We start from the raw sequence: 16,586 nt of genomic DNA, 5'->3' as shown, positions 1-16,586 counted from the left end.
TTATTTAAATGATACTGAGAGTAAAATCATCTCTTATCTGGTTGGTACATGGCTGGAATCAGTGCTGGGGAGCACTCTCACTGGCTGTGCCACAGAATCTTTCTGCTCTTGTGTGGAGGCTTTAGCACTATGATTCCATCTCCTTCATTCTGAATTTCATAGCTTTCCCTGCTTACAGTCTCTCCCAGCCCAAAGGAAGAGCGACTCCATTGATGTTCTCTGTTACTGCCAGTGCTGGGACTGTGGCCTAAGTCTTTGGTTTTACCTGCACAGTTACACATTTATTTATTTGGTTATTTTTGTGGTTGTGCTACCATTCCAAATCCATTACATTTCAACTATTGACTACGTGCGCTTCGGGATTTAAAGCACACATCTATGAAAATTCTACTACTCCCTCTAAGCATCAATAGTAATGTGGATGACCTGTAAAGGCAAACAGCAAGAAAAGTGAAGGAAAGAAAATGGGGTGGCATTTTCTATAAGAACTCACATGAGCAAAGTGGATAAATGAAGTAGGGAATCAGCAAGGCAGAATTACGGCAGCTGGTCCTTATGAGAGCAGATAACAGGAATACATTACCGTGGTAAACCAAATTAAATTAATGTCTGCTTTGCAATAAAAAATGTAGGAATAATAATGGGATGTGGATTTCAGGGGTGTTTCCTTGTTCTGTCAGCTGGTGCCTGACCCCTTCTGTGCTGATCTCCCTTCACTGGCCTTCCCATTCTAGCAACTGTCTACCAAGTGAACCTTCTACTCTCACCTTTATGGACAGTCTTCTTATGTGGGAGTATACCTTAACAATCACTGGCTTCCTTTTATTAGAAAATGTTTCACTGAAGCTTTGCAAAACTTCTATAATCTACCACCAAAGAATAACTGGAGTTTTAAAAATTAAAGTTGGCATGGCTGTTATCCTACTGATATCCTTCTATTAGTCCCTAGTAAAAGTAATGTGAGCTGCTATGTTAATCCAACATAGTACTAGGAAATCTAAAATATGGATGCATCCAGCGATATTTCCAGTTCATGTAAAATATTTCCATAATATTCATCCAATCAGTTCTTCAACAAATATTTATTTAACAGTGATTATTTGGCAGGCCTTGCTAGATGAAAAAGATCCAAAAGTAAACAAGACAATGTCCCTGGTCTCCGGAAGCTTCCTAAATATACTGCACCTTATATTTTAATACCACAATATGATATAACAGTGATGTCGCTTCTATAAATAATATGTGCAATCTCTTCTCCCCACTACTACTGGTTCACCAGCATGGACACAGATTCCAAGTAAAGAAATTTGGGTAAAGAGCCCAGTGGTTTTTATGGCTGATGAACCAAGAAGTAGTCTGTGAATCCTTAGGATGTCTTTTGCAGCCCCTCTAAACTCTACTAGCTTCAAGCTCTAGTAGACGCAAGTATCTAGAAAATTCGATCTTTATTGGCTGACTTTTAGCCAGTTCCAAGTCCCTTTGATATCCTGAGAGACCTCAAGAAGCAAGGTTTATGCTAGCCACTTTCTTTAAGCCATTTTCTTTATCTAAGACATAGCACCCTGTTAGAAAGCAACATCCTGGTAGCACGAAAGCATGATGTATGCATGTGATAAAAAAAGGGTCAGTTTAGGTAGTAGAGAATTCAGATGTGTACATTCAAGAGACATATTTGTGGCACACAACATTCAATTTACTTTTCTAAAACATGTAGGATAGTGTTACTCATATCTACACTATTCACAGAAAGTAGCAACTTTATTCTAACATGTTTCAGGTCTGTGTTTGGGTTTCAACTCCAAATTAGCATTACTGTATGCCAGCACTTAATCACTCCAAATACAGTTTTTGCAGTTCACTTTGATAAGTTTCTCTGTCGATTTCATTGTAATTGAAAATACTAAATAGGTAACAGTTTTTCTAAGGTTTAGTTTCTCACTGAATTATCATGATTCTTTCCATAATTTAGGTACAAACGATAGCAATCTATATTGAAAAATAAAAAATATTTTTCATATTGCTATTTGACCATTAAGGTCTAATGTCCATTAATTATTAAAACATTGTTAAATAGTTTCAGTTAGTATGTAAAAAGTGGAAGTAGACAGTTGTTATCACCGTAACACCAAAAACATGCCAGATAGGCTACAAAGCCATGCCTTTGTGTTTTACCTACAGAGATCCGAGAATGCAAAGAAGTCTGGATGAACTAACTGCAGATCAGGGTAAGCCTTTCCTAGATGAGTGAAGATCCATGGTCACTTTCCTAATGGGGGAACAGACAGAGTAGAAGCAAATCTCCATAGATGAGGGACGTCTATCAGCGTATACAAAAAGCCAAACTCTTATGGCCATCTGTGGACCTCTGTGATGGACTATTAAGAGTCCTGAGGAGACCCAGGGAGTGTGTATAGCCTGCCAGTTCTTTTTCACAGTCTTAACTAAGTGTACACAGTAGCTACATGCAGATAGCTAGGGCCAGGGCAGAAAAGGGGAGAGAGATCCCTTTGAGAACACCTGCCCATCAAGTCTTTTCTACTGAACTTTCACTGTACCAAGGACTGGTGACAGGGCAGGAAGATAGATTTCAGCCAAGACTTGGAAAGCCAGAGAGGAGGCAGGGAAAGGCCAACAGCAGTAAGCCCTTGAAAAGGCAAAAAAAAAAAAACAAAAAAAATCTGGTAGCAGGACTTTAAAGCAGGGGGACGGGGTAGCGGGGAGAAGGAGAGAGAGATCTCTAGACTCACTGGAGCACAGATCACATGCCCTGATAAAGGGAGAGACCTTATCCTGCTTTCAAAACATTTCAAACACGTAGCAAACTGAAACAACTCAAACCAGACCCAGCTCAACTGGAGATCAGACTAAAGAGAATAAACACCACAAACTAGCTGTCAGACAGAGGAAGGGGTGTGACTTTTCTGGAGTGAATATTTACTTCAGTCTCTACTGTTCTTTTTTATTCAATATCTACCATAATATATATAAAACAAATTAGATGAACACTGAAAAAGTTAAAAATGTGACCTGTAATCAAGAGAAAAACAAACAAAACAGAAACAGACCCACACATTAACCAAATATTGAACCCAGTAGATAATGACTTTAAACATAATGACTATAAATACATTAAAGATTTACTGGAAAAGATAGACAAAATTTATGAACAGAGAGTAATTTTAGCACAGTTGGAAAACTAGGGATAGACAGCTGTAGGTTCATATTCTAGCTCCAGCACTTACTGAGTACTGGACCCGGGATGAATTGATTAAGTTCTCTGAATTTCCATTTCCCTAGGTAATACCTGCCCTTCGGGGGATGTTGTATTAGAAGATATAATACATACAAAGCTTTTAACCCAGTGCCTAGTGCACAGGAAGCAGTCGACATATGTTATCTTTTCTCTATTAATTTGCTATTCCCTTGGACCTTCTGCTCTTTATCTATATACTCCCATCTTTGAGGACCATGACCCCTACTATATCTATTACCTCTACTGCAAATGGCTCTCGAAGTGAAAACCCTAGCCATCAACCTCTCTCCCATGTATTCGCTCCCCCCATAACAAACGTTTATTGAGTGTTTTACTTGGGAGCATTGTTGTCTTACTTCAACATGAATAAAACACAGTTCTTCATTTTTTCCTCAAAACCTTCTCTGCCTGCTCAATTTCTGTTCAATCAAGCTTAAAATACTGGAGTAGAACTTAATTCCTTCCTTTCTTCTGCCACACAGCCTACATTTTAAAATTTTCATGAATTCATTTATTGAATCTACAAATATTCACTCAGTACTTATTACGTGCCAGATGCTCTTCTATACACTAGGCATATGGCAGTGAATGAGAAAATGTATGCACTCCCTTCCATTCTAACATCCTTACTGATCACTTTGCACTTGAACTATTACAATAATCTCTTGTCTTCCTGCTTTATATTCACCCCTCCCAATCTACCCTACATGTTATCAACACACTAACTTTCCTTGACAATATGAGATGGCATTCATCCACTCAAAAACTTTTGGTGTTTGACCATTGCCTATTCAATGGAAATCAAGCTCTGTAAACTGAGAGTCAAAGACTTCAGCCATTTGGTCCCATCATTCACAAGAATACCAAGACATAAAGCTAATACACTGAATGGGAAAATAAAGTAAAATAAAGATTCAAAAGAATCTTGACTGGCTGAAAAAAAAACCCAAAAGATTAAATCTTAAAAAGTGAAATATAACGTGATAAACATAAACCCCAACAGGCAATTTCCTTCTCTTCAACTTATAGAAATCACTCTTATTATTGCCTGTGGGATTGTCCTATGCTGCCTTGTGACATATTTCTGTATTGCATTACTATGTGCCCCTTGAATTTAAATGTTTCTCATGAGACTATAAGTTTCTAAATTTCTTAAACCCTCTCATAATTTTTTCCTAGCAGTGTGTAGCACATAGTACACAATGACCAAATGGCTGTCTTCTCCATGGTTCAGATACCCTGTATACTCCCAGAAAAGGGTCCAATTGGCATGTACTGACAGGTATAGTTTCAGACACAATCCCAAACAGAATTATCAAGTAAAAGGGAGGAGTGATACCGAGCAGGGCCCTGTGGGCCTTCTGGGCACAAAGCCTTTCTGTGTCTCCCATTTCTGTGATTACAGGAAATAGCCTTCATTCAGCCTCCATGACCTTCCCTGAGTTCCAACATGCAGATTCAAGCAGTTGTTAATTAGGGAAGGGAGGGGATATGAGACAAGGGAGAAACAAAACAGTCAAGAGAAACAATAGTGCAGCCTTGGCACAAGGTCCTGGTTCCCCATCAAAGGATACACATAATAATATCTTTGAGCTGTTTTGCAGATACTGAAATCCCCTCCAGGTGGGAGAAGTTAACGGTTAACGATGGTATGCTGCCCACAAGCATGTAGACCCCAGACCAGTTGGAACCTGAAGGTTGATGAGGCTGACTCCTACTTACCTTACCACCAACCCATCAGAAGAATGTCCACGAGCTGATCACACCCTCTTTGAACCATTACTATAAAACTTTTCACTATCCTCTCCAAGTTGGGACACATAGCTTTTCGAGGCAGGAGCCCGCTGTGTCTCCCTTTGTCTGGCAAAGTAATAAAGCTATCCTTTTCTACTTCACCCAAATCTCTGTCTCCGAGATTTGATTCGGCACCAGTGTATGAAGAAGCTGAGCTTTCGGCATCAGGAGTAAGTTACTAATTGCTTTTTCTATATCGTTAGAAATAGGACACAAATTTTCTACTTTTGGAACTCTAAAACTGAATAAAATTTACACATGGTTGTCAATGTTTTTCTTATCTGATTACCCACTGAATCAGGGATGTCACTATTTTTCCCCCTGTTTTTAACCATTTGGGGAATGTTATATAGAAAAAGATTCAGATCAGATGGCCACTGGATATGATTAATACAGCTGTTATTCTGTCTGACATCAGTCAAACTGGTCCCATCCTTTGTATAAATACAAAGGTATAAAGCTAACACATCAATAAAATAAAATAAAATTTCAAAAGGATCTTGACCAGCTGAAAAGAAATATGTTGCTGTTTTCTAACTAGTTAAATTATTTTTGATAAAATAATAAGATCATTTTTTACTTATTTCACATTATAATTTCCATTGTATACAAGTATATTCCTTGCTTCACATATATCTAAATTGTGCTGTGTTCTCTTTTGGATAAAATTTTTATGGAAGGTGAACATTAATTTTCCAACTAACTATTGTTAAGATAAGCTTTCTAAAACACATTTTGAACAGATGTGGCCGACTTGGGTCATTTCATGGCTTATAAGAATGCCTTGGAGTCTGAGCATTTAAAAAGTGAATTCCTAGTAAATGAAAAGGAAATTACTTATATGATTCTATTTTTTCTGGCACATTTATTCATACAGATAAATATTCATATTCATAATAACTCCATTTGAGCTCTACTAATTATTGAACTAAAAAGGTTATGGGCATCATGATTTCCCTGTTTAATTTTTTTATCCTTTTAAAAGACTGTAATACCGTAATTGTGAGAATTTCTTATTAAATCAAGATATTTTTTCTTTTAAACCTACCTCATTTGCTGTTACTAATCTTAAAACTGACAAAAAGAAAAGGCCAAATGAAATTGCACTTCCCTCATCCCTCCTACCACCTAGAGAAAACCATGAGGTTTAAAAAACTCACCACAATTTCATTTTATAAATGATGTATTTAACATACAAAATAATTTCATGCTGCATATATTCATTCATAGCACTTATTAAAGAAGTATTTATTGAATGTCTACGGTAGGTCTGGCATTGTTTTAAGTGCTGGGGATAACAATAGGAGCAGACATAAATTCTGCAAAAAACAGCTTACTGTCTGGAGGTACAGACATAAAGTTAAATAAGCAATTACAATAAAGGGTAGGGATTGCTTTGGTGGATGCATGAGATGCGGTGGGAGTATAAAGCAGGGGACCTAACTGGAAGGAACTCAAAAGGCTTCTCAAAGAATCTGAAGGATGAGTTAACCAGGAAAGTCTGGAGAGAGAGAGAGGGAAAGACAAAGAGAAAGAGGGAGAGGGAGAGGGAGAGGGGAGAGAGAGAAGGCAGGAGAGAAGAAAACTGTTCCAGAAGGAACAGCATGTGTTAAGTCCCAGAGCACACGATGGGTACTAGAAATTGAAGTAAGTTTGGCATAGCTGAAACATAACTAGACGAGTAATAGTGGAGAGGTGAGGCTGAAAAACTAGAAAGAGGACAGATGTTATGGGGCTTCATATGCCATACTAAGTTATTATCCTCAGATCACTGAGAACCCATGAGGATGTTTTAAACAGAAAACTGACCTGATCTCATTTGTCTTTTAGAAACATCATTCTGGCCGCACAGTGGAGAATGGGCTGGAGGGCAGTAAGTCAAGAAGCAGAAAGAATTGAGAAGTTGCTGGAGGAATCTAGGCAGGAGGTAAAGCTTTCCTGAACTGGAGAAGTAGCAGTGAGGATGGAGAGGAGAGGGCAGATATTTTGAGAGAGATTTTCTAGGCTGAAATAAGTGACTGGAGAAGTGAAGAAAGTTTAAAAGAAGTAAGAAAAATTCCCAGCTTTCTGCATTGGGAAACTGGATGGATGGTGGTCCTGTTTACTGGTTTTTAGTATAAGTAGCAATGTGCTGGGACACTGTCTAATGACCTTATCTTTTTCAAATTTTATGTAGCATGTGATACAACTGATGTCTCAAATCTTTGTGATTATTTTCCTTAGGCTTCCATGTTACTGTATTTACTAAGTTATTGCTGGGCTTCTCCAACTCCTTTCCCTCCTGCTGCTCCTAAATTATAAATAGCCCTCATGATTCTCTCTATAGTCTTCTTTATCAATTTATTCCCTCAGATAGCTTATGCAGTCCATGGGTTCAACCATCACCTTTATGTTATTCTGCTGCTGCAAATACGAACACTGTCACTACTAATTAAAGACAATTTGCTTTATGCCTTAAAGTTAAGAAAATGATGAAATTATCTTATTTAATCTTCAAAATAACTTTTAAGAATAAAAAAGAGCATCCGCTCTGAAATCAGATAGACTTAAAGCATAAATTCCGGTTCTGCAACTTCCCAGCTCTGTGACTCTGGAAAAGTAACTCACCCTCTAAGTGATTCCTCATCTGTAAAATGTAAACATTAGTAGTAGCAACGTCATAGGCTTGTTAGATGGTTAAATAAAATAATGCATAAAAAGCACTTAGCACAGAGTATGGCACTTAGTAAGCACTTAGTAAATACACAGCTTAACTATAAAAGTAGGTAAAGCACATACTGTAGTGAGGCACAGTGAAAGCAGCATTGCATAACTGATTAAAAGCAGTAGCTTTGGAGACACACTGCCCTTGGTTCAAATCCTAGCTCTGTCACTTTGTAGCTACGTGATCCTAGGTCATGCAAACTCTCGGAGCCTCAGATTACTGATCTGTACAATGGAGATGACAACAGCATCTACCTCATAGGAGTGCTGTTTTCAGTAATAAAACCATGTGAAAAAAAAAGTCTAATATACTACACAGCATATAATATATACTCAATGAAATGGCTACTAATTTTATTTTTTCCCTTTTCCAGAGGTGAAAACTAGGTTGATTTGCAAAGGTTATGTAGCTTAGAAGTAAACAAACCCAGAATTTAAAGTTGTGTCCTGACTCTGATAAATAACAAACCTTAGTCTTTAGCCTGAACGTCTCAATTGTGTGCCAACCTCATAGTTTAAAAACATATGCCTTTGGTTCATATGTTATAATTTAAAACTCAGTATGTTTAAGACCAAGCTTATCATGTTCTTTCTCAACCCTGTTCTCTTCTGCAAAAATGTGTGCTTCTAATTTCCCCAATCATTACGTGTGGATTAATCTTTGATTCTTCCTTTTCCAGCTTCTGGCCATTTGGTGCTAGTTTCTTTTTCATTCTTCCATCAAAATCTTTCTTTTAGTTTTGTTCTCTCTCTCCATCCCTACTGTCAGCGGTTTCATGCTCTAAGCCCTCACACCTGTTTCCTATAAGAGCACCTTAGACTCTTTTTCTTTTCCAATTTCTTCTACTCCCAATCCAAGAATACTACTGCCAGACTAAATTTCCTGAGATATATTTTAATAATATAAATCCCTGTTGATGAGCCTTCTATATCTTGCTATTTCTTATCCCAAATCGCTTGGTCCATCTCTCAGGGCCCTTTATGATTGGGTCCTAAATTCCCACCTCACCTTTTTCTTATTAATCTCCCAATACCAGCTTTTAGTTTCATTTAAAACAAGTTCCTCATTGTCCCTGCATGTCTTCTTGCCAAGGAATCTTCTTCATATTGATTCACTTTGTTGCCACCACCCATGTAAATTTCATCCATCCTTCAGACCAGTTTAAGTGCTGAGGCTTCCATGACATCGCCTTCAGCTACTCTAGGTCATGTGGTCATCTTCCGTCTCTTAGGTCCCAATTACATTTATAGCAAATACCAATTTGGCTTTATATGATCCAAGTTATTAGAGTCCTCCCCTCATTTACAAAACTCTAAGTTCCATGAAAAATAACTCTTTGACTTACTTTGTACCCCTTATAGAAGCCAGCATAGAACTGAGCACATAAGAAGTCCTTACAAATACTTATCACTCAGTTCTAGTAGTACCACATGACACTGGCAGTTAAGAGTTCTTCTATAAAACACAATCAGAGAAATGTGAGGGACAGGTTCAAGGTCATATATTAGAACAGCCACTAAGTATGGAGGACCTTCACCTCTTCTCTTTAACTACAGCTATTAATGGGCACTACTTACTGCCAGGTCAAATTCCTTAAACTACACCTTTCAGAACTTTAGTCCCTTTCTCTAAATCCTGCAGTTAGTCCTCATTGTTTAGATAATTAAATCCGCACTTCAGTATTCAAAATCTCTCACGATATGGCTTTGACTTCTTTTTTCAGTTTCCTCTCCCAGTACTCAAAATATACTCCAAACAGTTCAGCCAGTCAAAAATCCTATCCATTCTTAAAGTCCAGTATGGCTGTCAATTCATCTCTGAATTTACTCAGAATTCTCTCAACAACATATAATTTTCTTTGAAATTCTATGGTACATATTTTTTACTTTTTTTAAGAATACATTTTAATACACCTAGTAATTTATATTTATAATAGTCACTGGACTCAACCATAAAATTCCACATATCCTTCCAACTCAGTTATGTTCAAAATTCAAAATCTCCCCTCAAGGAAGTTCTACCTCCTCTTGACTTTCAAGGTCAGTTAAAGGTGTTCTTTCCCATAAAGTTAGCAGTACAGGGAACAAGGCTTAAAATTCTGTCTCTCTCACCCACACTATCAAATCAACTTTAGTGAAATTCTCTTTATCTTTTGCTTTTTAAGTGAGAGGTAGCTTGGATTGTAAATTGCTCTTTTGTCAAACCCATAAGGAAGACAAGCTAACTCATATAAAACAGAACTTGAAATACAGCTTTAAGCTTGAAATCAGCATTGCACATATCTGGCTTTAGCTCTTATAGCACCCAGCTGAGTGGTATACTCCTTAGTACATATCTACTTACCTTTGACTCAAGGCTAGAAGTCCAATTTCCCAATTCTATGTGAATAGTTCTGGAAAAAGCAACCAATTCTATATATTCACAATTTTTATATAATATGGTTTCATTCTTCCATTTAGCAGACAACTTTTACTTGGATGATCTTAAGAAATCTCTTGATTAAAGAGTAACTGCTTCTGGTAAAGACAGTGGATTGAATCCATGCATCTACTCCCACCCCCTTCTAAAACCTTCATGGGAGGTATTTCATAAAATGGCATAAACTCAAAAAGATGCAGAAAAGCAGAGAGCAAGTGACAGGATCAACAAATTTAATAGAACCAAGAACACTGGATCCTAGGCCGACCGACAGTGGAGAATGCAGAGGACCAAACCAATTTACACAGTAAAATAACTCCTTCCTCTAAAACAATAAGGTAATGAGTTGGTGGCACTGGGTACCTCTGGAAGTAAAGGGAAAATGTGAGAAGGACACCAAAATAAGAAGGGTTGATTGGCAGTGTGTTTAACAAGCAGTCAGATCCCCAGATCCTTTCACTCTAGGCTGGCAACTGCCTCTCCTCCACCATGGCAGAACATTGAAGGTTTATTCTCGGCAGAGGGTGAGACAGAGGAACTAGCCTGGGAGAAAAGAGACACAGCTGAGGGCAGAGGTACTATAATAAAAACAGAGGGATTCAGTTAATGTATGCACACAAGATTTGGAGACCTCTAGCATTTTCCTTGTTCAACTCCCAGAAAACAAAACAAACAAAAAAACCCTGCAGCATGCGTTCACTTCAAGAGCAGACTGGAGAATCCTTTTCTTTGAAATCTAACTAGCTCAGATTAAATGACCTAGATATACTTCCCTGTAGTGAAACTCAAGGTCACAAAGCTCCATCCACACACTTAGTGCTTACCACAAAAATTTTAGGTCCCTACTCTTAAATATGAGTGGAACACCAAAGATTAGCAGAAACATCTCTAAAATGAAAGTCAGAGACACCAAAGTAAACAATGGAGAAAAAGGACTATGCAGGAGAGAAGAAAAATAATAATAAGGATGAAGTATTATAGATTAAAAAAAGAACATTCAGAGAACAAAAATAAGTTTTTAGAAATTAAAAATAAGATATGAAAAAACTCAATTAAAATTTTTGAAGGTAAAATTGAGAAAGTCTCCCAGAAAGGGGAAAAATGATGTAGGTAAAAATTAAAAGACATCTAAATAATAGGAATTCAAAGAAGCAAAATCAAAGGGGAGGTAAACACCAGTGAAGTAATTCAAGGAAATTTCCCAGAACTGAAATTTTCAAGCTGAAAATTCTACCTGTCTCAGCACAATGGATAAAAATATGCACACCCAAGACACAGCACATAAGACTTTACAATTCTTGGGGCAATAGAAATATCTTACATACTCTTACAGAGAGATGGAGAGAGGAAATAAATAAGGTTGCATACAAATAGTCAGGAATTAGAATGACTTTAGACTTCTCAACAGCATATACCAACTGCAAGGGAATGAAGCAATACTATCAAGATCCAGAAGGGAAAATATTCCAAAAATAGAATTTATGACCTGCTGAAGAACCAATCAAATGCAAGGAAAGAATGAAGACATTTATAGATATGCAGTGTCTCAAAACACTTACCTCCTGTGGACCATTTATTAAAATCTTATAGAGAATGTGCTTCACAAAAATGAGAATAAAACAAAGAAAAAGGAAGATGCTGGATCCAGGAAATGAGGGCTTCAACAAAGAAGAAAGGTAAAGGGTTCTCCAGGATTATGAGGAGATGATAGGATGACAGCCTCATAACATAGAAGGAAACTGGCCCAGATTACATACAGGTCAGAGGGCCCTGGAAACGACTTCAGGAGGAGGAAACTGAGAAACTACTTAACATGTCTGAACATCTGGCTAAGAGACTAGAAAATTGGCAGTGAGTACAGCACTGAATTAGTGATTGGTACATGGAATACTAAATAAGTGAATAAAACAAGACAATTATTAATTCAAATGAAAAAATAAAAAAGTTGTACAGGAAAGGTTTATTACCAGTTTATTATCTAACTCAGCTGTGTTTTGAATTTTCATAGTTATCATAATTTAAACACTGACTATTCATCCAACTGGAATTGCAATATAACTGTATGGGAAGATGGAATGAGGGAAAGAGTACACATATGTGATGGAGGCAAAGGGAGTAAAGATAGCTAAATCTGTATAATCTAGAGTGAGCAGTCAACAAATAGTTCTAGAATTGGGGGAAATCATGAAGTAATACATAGACATGGAGGTAAAAATCAACTATAAGAGATGAAAGTAAGATGGTGATATGAGTGAGAGGCAGGAAAGACTCAGAGGGTTGCTTCCCATAGCAAAGTTTGAAGGACCATTTGAGAGTATTAACTTTGACAAACATTGTAAAATATCACAAAATAGGAATACTCTTAACAAACATTTAAATAATGGCCCAAAACCTTTAAAATTTGATGGAATTTTCATATTAAAATTCATCTTCTTTTTTTGAACAGTGAGAAAATAATCCTTGGGGAAAAAAGCACAAAAGATAAAATGATTTTTGACTCCATTGTTCAGATGATAATTTTAGGAACCTATAGAAATTTAAGAATCAATGACTAAAATGATTCCACAGTTAATTTAGAGTAATAAATGTATAAGCCTTGAAGTTGTTGTATTTTTTGACCCAGAAATTACATTCCTAGGGATTTATCTAAAGAAAGTAATAATCAGAAATGTACATGAAGATTTATTAGGAAAGATAATAATCACAAAATTATTTATAATAATTTTAAAATAAATAACATTATTTATAATAATTTAGAAAGAAATATTCCCAAGAGATAACTTGTTAAATTCACTATGCTATATTCATATGTAGAATATAAATATAATGGAATCTACACAGCCATTAATTAATGTATTTTCGAATAGATTTAGTTATGTGGGAAAATAAACACAGCATATTAGGAGAAAAATAGGAAACAAACTGTATGTATAGTTGTACCAAATTATGTAAATACAATATGTACAAGTATTTAATGACATGAGTTTGTGTGTACAATGAACACTGTGTGTACAATAAAACAACATGGAATCCACCGACATGTTAGCAGTGTGCATCATGGGGCAGAAGAACTATGCTTTTTATTTGCTACCCTATACTTTATCATATCTCAAATTTTCAGCAATAGTCAGGTATTCTTTTATTGTTTTTTTTTTAAATTCCCATTTATTTACCAGTGGGAAGAGGGACAGGGGGAGGGGCAACATAGGGGTGGGGAATTAAGAGCTACAAACTATTACGTATAACTAAGTTATGGGGATATATTGTACAGCATAGGAAATATAGCCAATATTTCGTAATAACTATAAATGGAGTATAACCTTTAAAAATTGTGAATAACTATACTGCACACCTGTAACTTACATAATATTGTACATCAACTATACTTCAATAAGAAATAAAAAATAAAAATTCCTGTTTATCTCTATTCTTTATCCCCATTTTTTTCCTTATCACAGGCAAATATTTTAAAGTATTCCATGTGTATCTCTTGTCTATGTCCTTGCAAATGTATTATTTAAATGTATTTAAATGTATACTATATTTTTAATTTATCTCAATGTTGCTTTTATTCATTCAGCTCTTTGCTGCCATTCGCACATTGAATATATCTGTTTAACTGTAAATCTGTAGTTTGTAAGGTGTGCCTACCACGTTTTCACTAAAAGCTCTCCCAGGAATGGACATCCATGTTGCCTCCAACAACCCCAACCCAACACCATCAAAACTAACCCTGCAAAGGACTAGTCTCACTCATGTCCCCTTAGGGACTGATAGGAGAATTGCTTCATCAAGGAGTATAGGGACATTTAATCCAGGTATTACAATATTGTCCTCTAGAATGGAAGTACCTGTCCACATTCTTAGAGGGGTTCTATAAATCCCCACCTGTCAATAACTGGCATTATCCAGCTTTCGCATTTTTGCCAAACTGGTACAAGTAACATCCCACTGTTGCTTTAATTTGTATTTCTCTGATACTAAATCAGTTTGAGCATCTCTTCGGTCTGTATTAGGTTTTAAGACATTTTCTGTATAGTGGTTCTCCATAGCTTCTGCCATTTTTCTGTTAGGACTGCTGCCTCACATGTTGATATACGCCAGTTAAAAATCCCTTGAGAGTTTTAAATATGACCCCAATTATAGTGTCTACCCAGTTCTCTGTGTATTTTGTAAGGCAGAAAAGTTTCCAAATTATTCTTTAGTAATGGCAAATTTTACTTATAATAGTAAACACTGCTAACATTTAATAATAAACATTGTTAACATTCTTTAGTAATGGCAAATTTTACTCGTAATAGTAAACACTGCTAACATTGCTAACATTTAACATTATAAATTTTACTCATAATAGTAAACATTGTTAACATTTAACATTGCCAGATGCTGAGCTAAGCACTTTATATATCATTTCATTGTTATTACTTCCATTTTATATATGGGAAACTAACTAGATCAACGTTTCAGGTAAGCAGTAGAGTCAGGGGTAGGATTCACACCTGGGCTCCTAGGTACAGAGGTAACTTGCTGATTGCTATCCCACACTGCCTCTTACCCTATGGGATCTGAAGGAACTATGAAAGGACTCTTGCCCAAACGTATCATCTTCTCTCCACAACTCCCGCCACCAACTTCTCTGTAATTCTCACAATATTAATTCCTGCATGGGAAATCATTATAATATGCAAAAATTCCCTAACTTAAAAATATGAACCCTTGAATATAGCAATATATTCAAAGATTAATATATTAGCAAAATTGACATTACAGTTAATAAGTCATGTCAACCCACATTACACAGTACATAAAAAGTGGCTCAGGGGATCTGAGGCAGGTAAACACACTGGGTTCCTCTACCTAACCTCTTTCTCTCCCACCCCTGCAAGTTCAAAGGTTGTCTGTTTTCCCCCCTTCTTTTGGACTCCTTGACTATTCAAGAGAGTTGTGCCAACAAGTTGAAAAATGAACATGTGGTTGATCTTTAAAATCACTTAATGAGGTTAATCACATTATTCATAAAGATAAGGAGGTACAGGCATTCCTTAAAATCTGATTTGTCTTAGACAATGATGCAGAAGACCAGAGTCCTAGATAATAGGTTAAAAAAAATACTTTCTAAATTCAGAAAGAAGATAGAGTTTGACAAATGACTCATTCACTTTTATATTAGAATCACTGTACTATGTGTACATCAGGCAACTGATTGAGTCCCCTTTATGAGCATATGCAAAAATGAAAGGAAAAAAAAGAGAGCAAAAAACCTGGGCAGTCTGAATTAAAATGTGGATTGTGTCAGATAACTGTTGTGAATAAGCTGAGAAACAAATTTCTAACTGTATAAATATTAAGTACTCACTTTACAGAAAATCCACATACACAGATTAGACTACACAGAAGCCAGAGAAAAAGACACTCAGATTGCTTTGCATAATTTTCTATAACTATCAGGGAAAAGAATTCCTGTTCAAAATGTACAACTATCCATTTATATTCACCCCTCCCTTTTAGAGCAATTTTAAACCATCCTGAGAAACTACTTGTCAAAATCAGCAAAAATAATCACAGCAAAGCCCTAAAATCTCTTCAAACGCTGCTTCTGTTCTTTCCTTTCTCTCTTCCACTCCTGCAACTCCAATTACATGTATGATAAACTTCTCTTCCTTACATCTCATATTCTTGTCTCTATTTCCATTCTATTCTCTCTGTGCTTCAGGTTGGATATTTTACATTGCCCTATCTTCCAGTTCTTTAATTGTCTATACAACTGTATCTAATCTATGGGTAAACTCATGTATTGTGTTCTTAGTTTTAGGTATTGTATTTTTAAGTTCCAGAATTCTATTTGATTATTTTATATAGCTTTCAAATATCCCCTAAAATAGTTCATCTTTTCACCCAATGCCACAGTCTTTTTTTTTTTTTTTTTTTTGCGGTATGTGGGCCTCTCACTGTTGTGGCCTCTCCCGTTGCGGAGCACAGGCTCCGGACGCACAGGCTCAGCAGCCACAGCTCACGGGCCCAGCCGCTCCGTGGCATGTGGGATCTTCCCGGACTGGGGCACGAACCCGTGACAGGTGGACTCTCAACCACTGCGCCACCAGGGAAGCCCTACCATAGTCATTTTAAAGGCTACATCTGATAATCTGATTAAATAGATATCCTCTGGGACTGTTTCTATTTTGTGTTTTTTTCTTAGTTTCAGTTATCTTCTCAGGTCTTCTGATATGCTTGGTAATTTTTGATTGCCTGCTGAAAACTGTATGTGAGATATTTTAAATCTAAGTCTCTGAATCACGTTATTTTTCTCCAGAGAGAAATAGGCAATAAGAGTAGGATCAGATCACTTTAATTCACTCTAGGATTGATACGATTCAAAGTTGGATATAAGCATTTGCAAGGGCTGCACTATTTCTGGTT

General features: G+C 36.5%; 1 protein-coding gene across 2 annotated transcripts in view; it reads right to left on the bottom strand.

The window, feature by feature from the left end:
* DPH6 (diphthamine biosynthesis 6) overlaps window positions 1-16,586 on the bottom strand; it is a 176,565-nt gene that overhangs the window by 8,886 nt on the left and 151,093 nt on the right. The gene's annotated exons all lie outside the window — the stretch shown is intronic.

This window comes from Monodon monoceros, unplaced genomic scaffold (assembly GCF_005190385.1).
Source record: "Monodon monoceros isolate NGI ecotype Baffin Bay Population unplaced genomic scaffold, NGI_Narwhal_1 Super_Scaffold_21, whole genome shotgun sequence".
Taxonomy (NCBI): domain Eukaryota; kingdom Metazoa; phylum Chordata; class Mammalia; order Artiodactyla; family Monodontidae; genus Monodon; species Monodon monoceros.
This window is presented reverse-complemented; position numbering and strand designations above follow the sequence as displayed.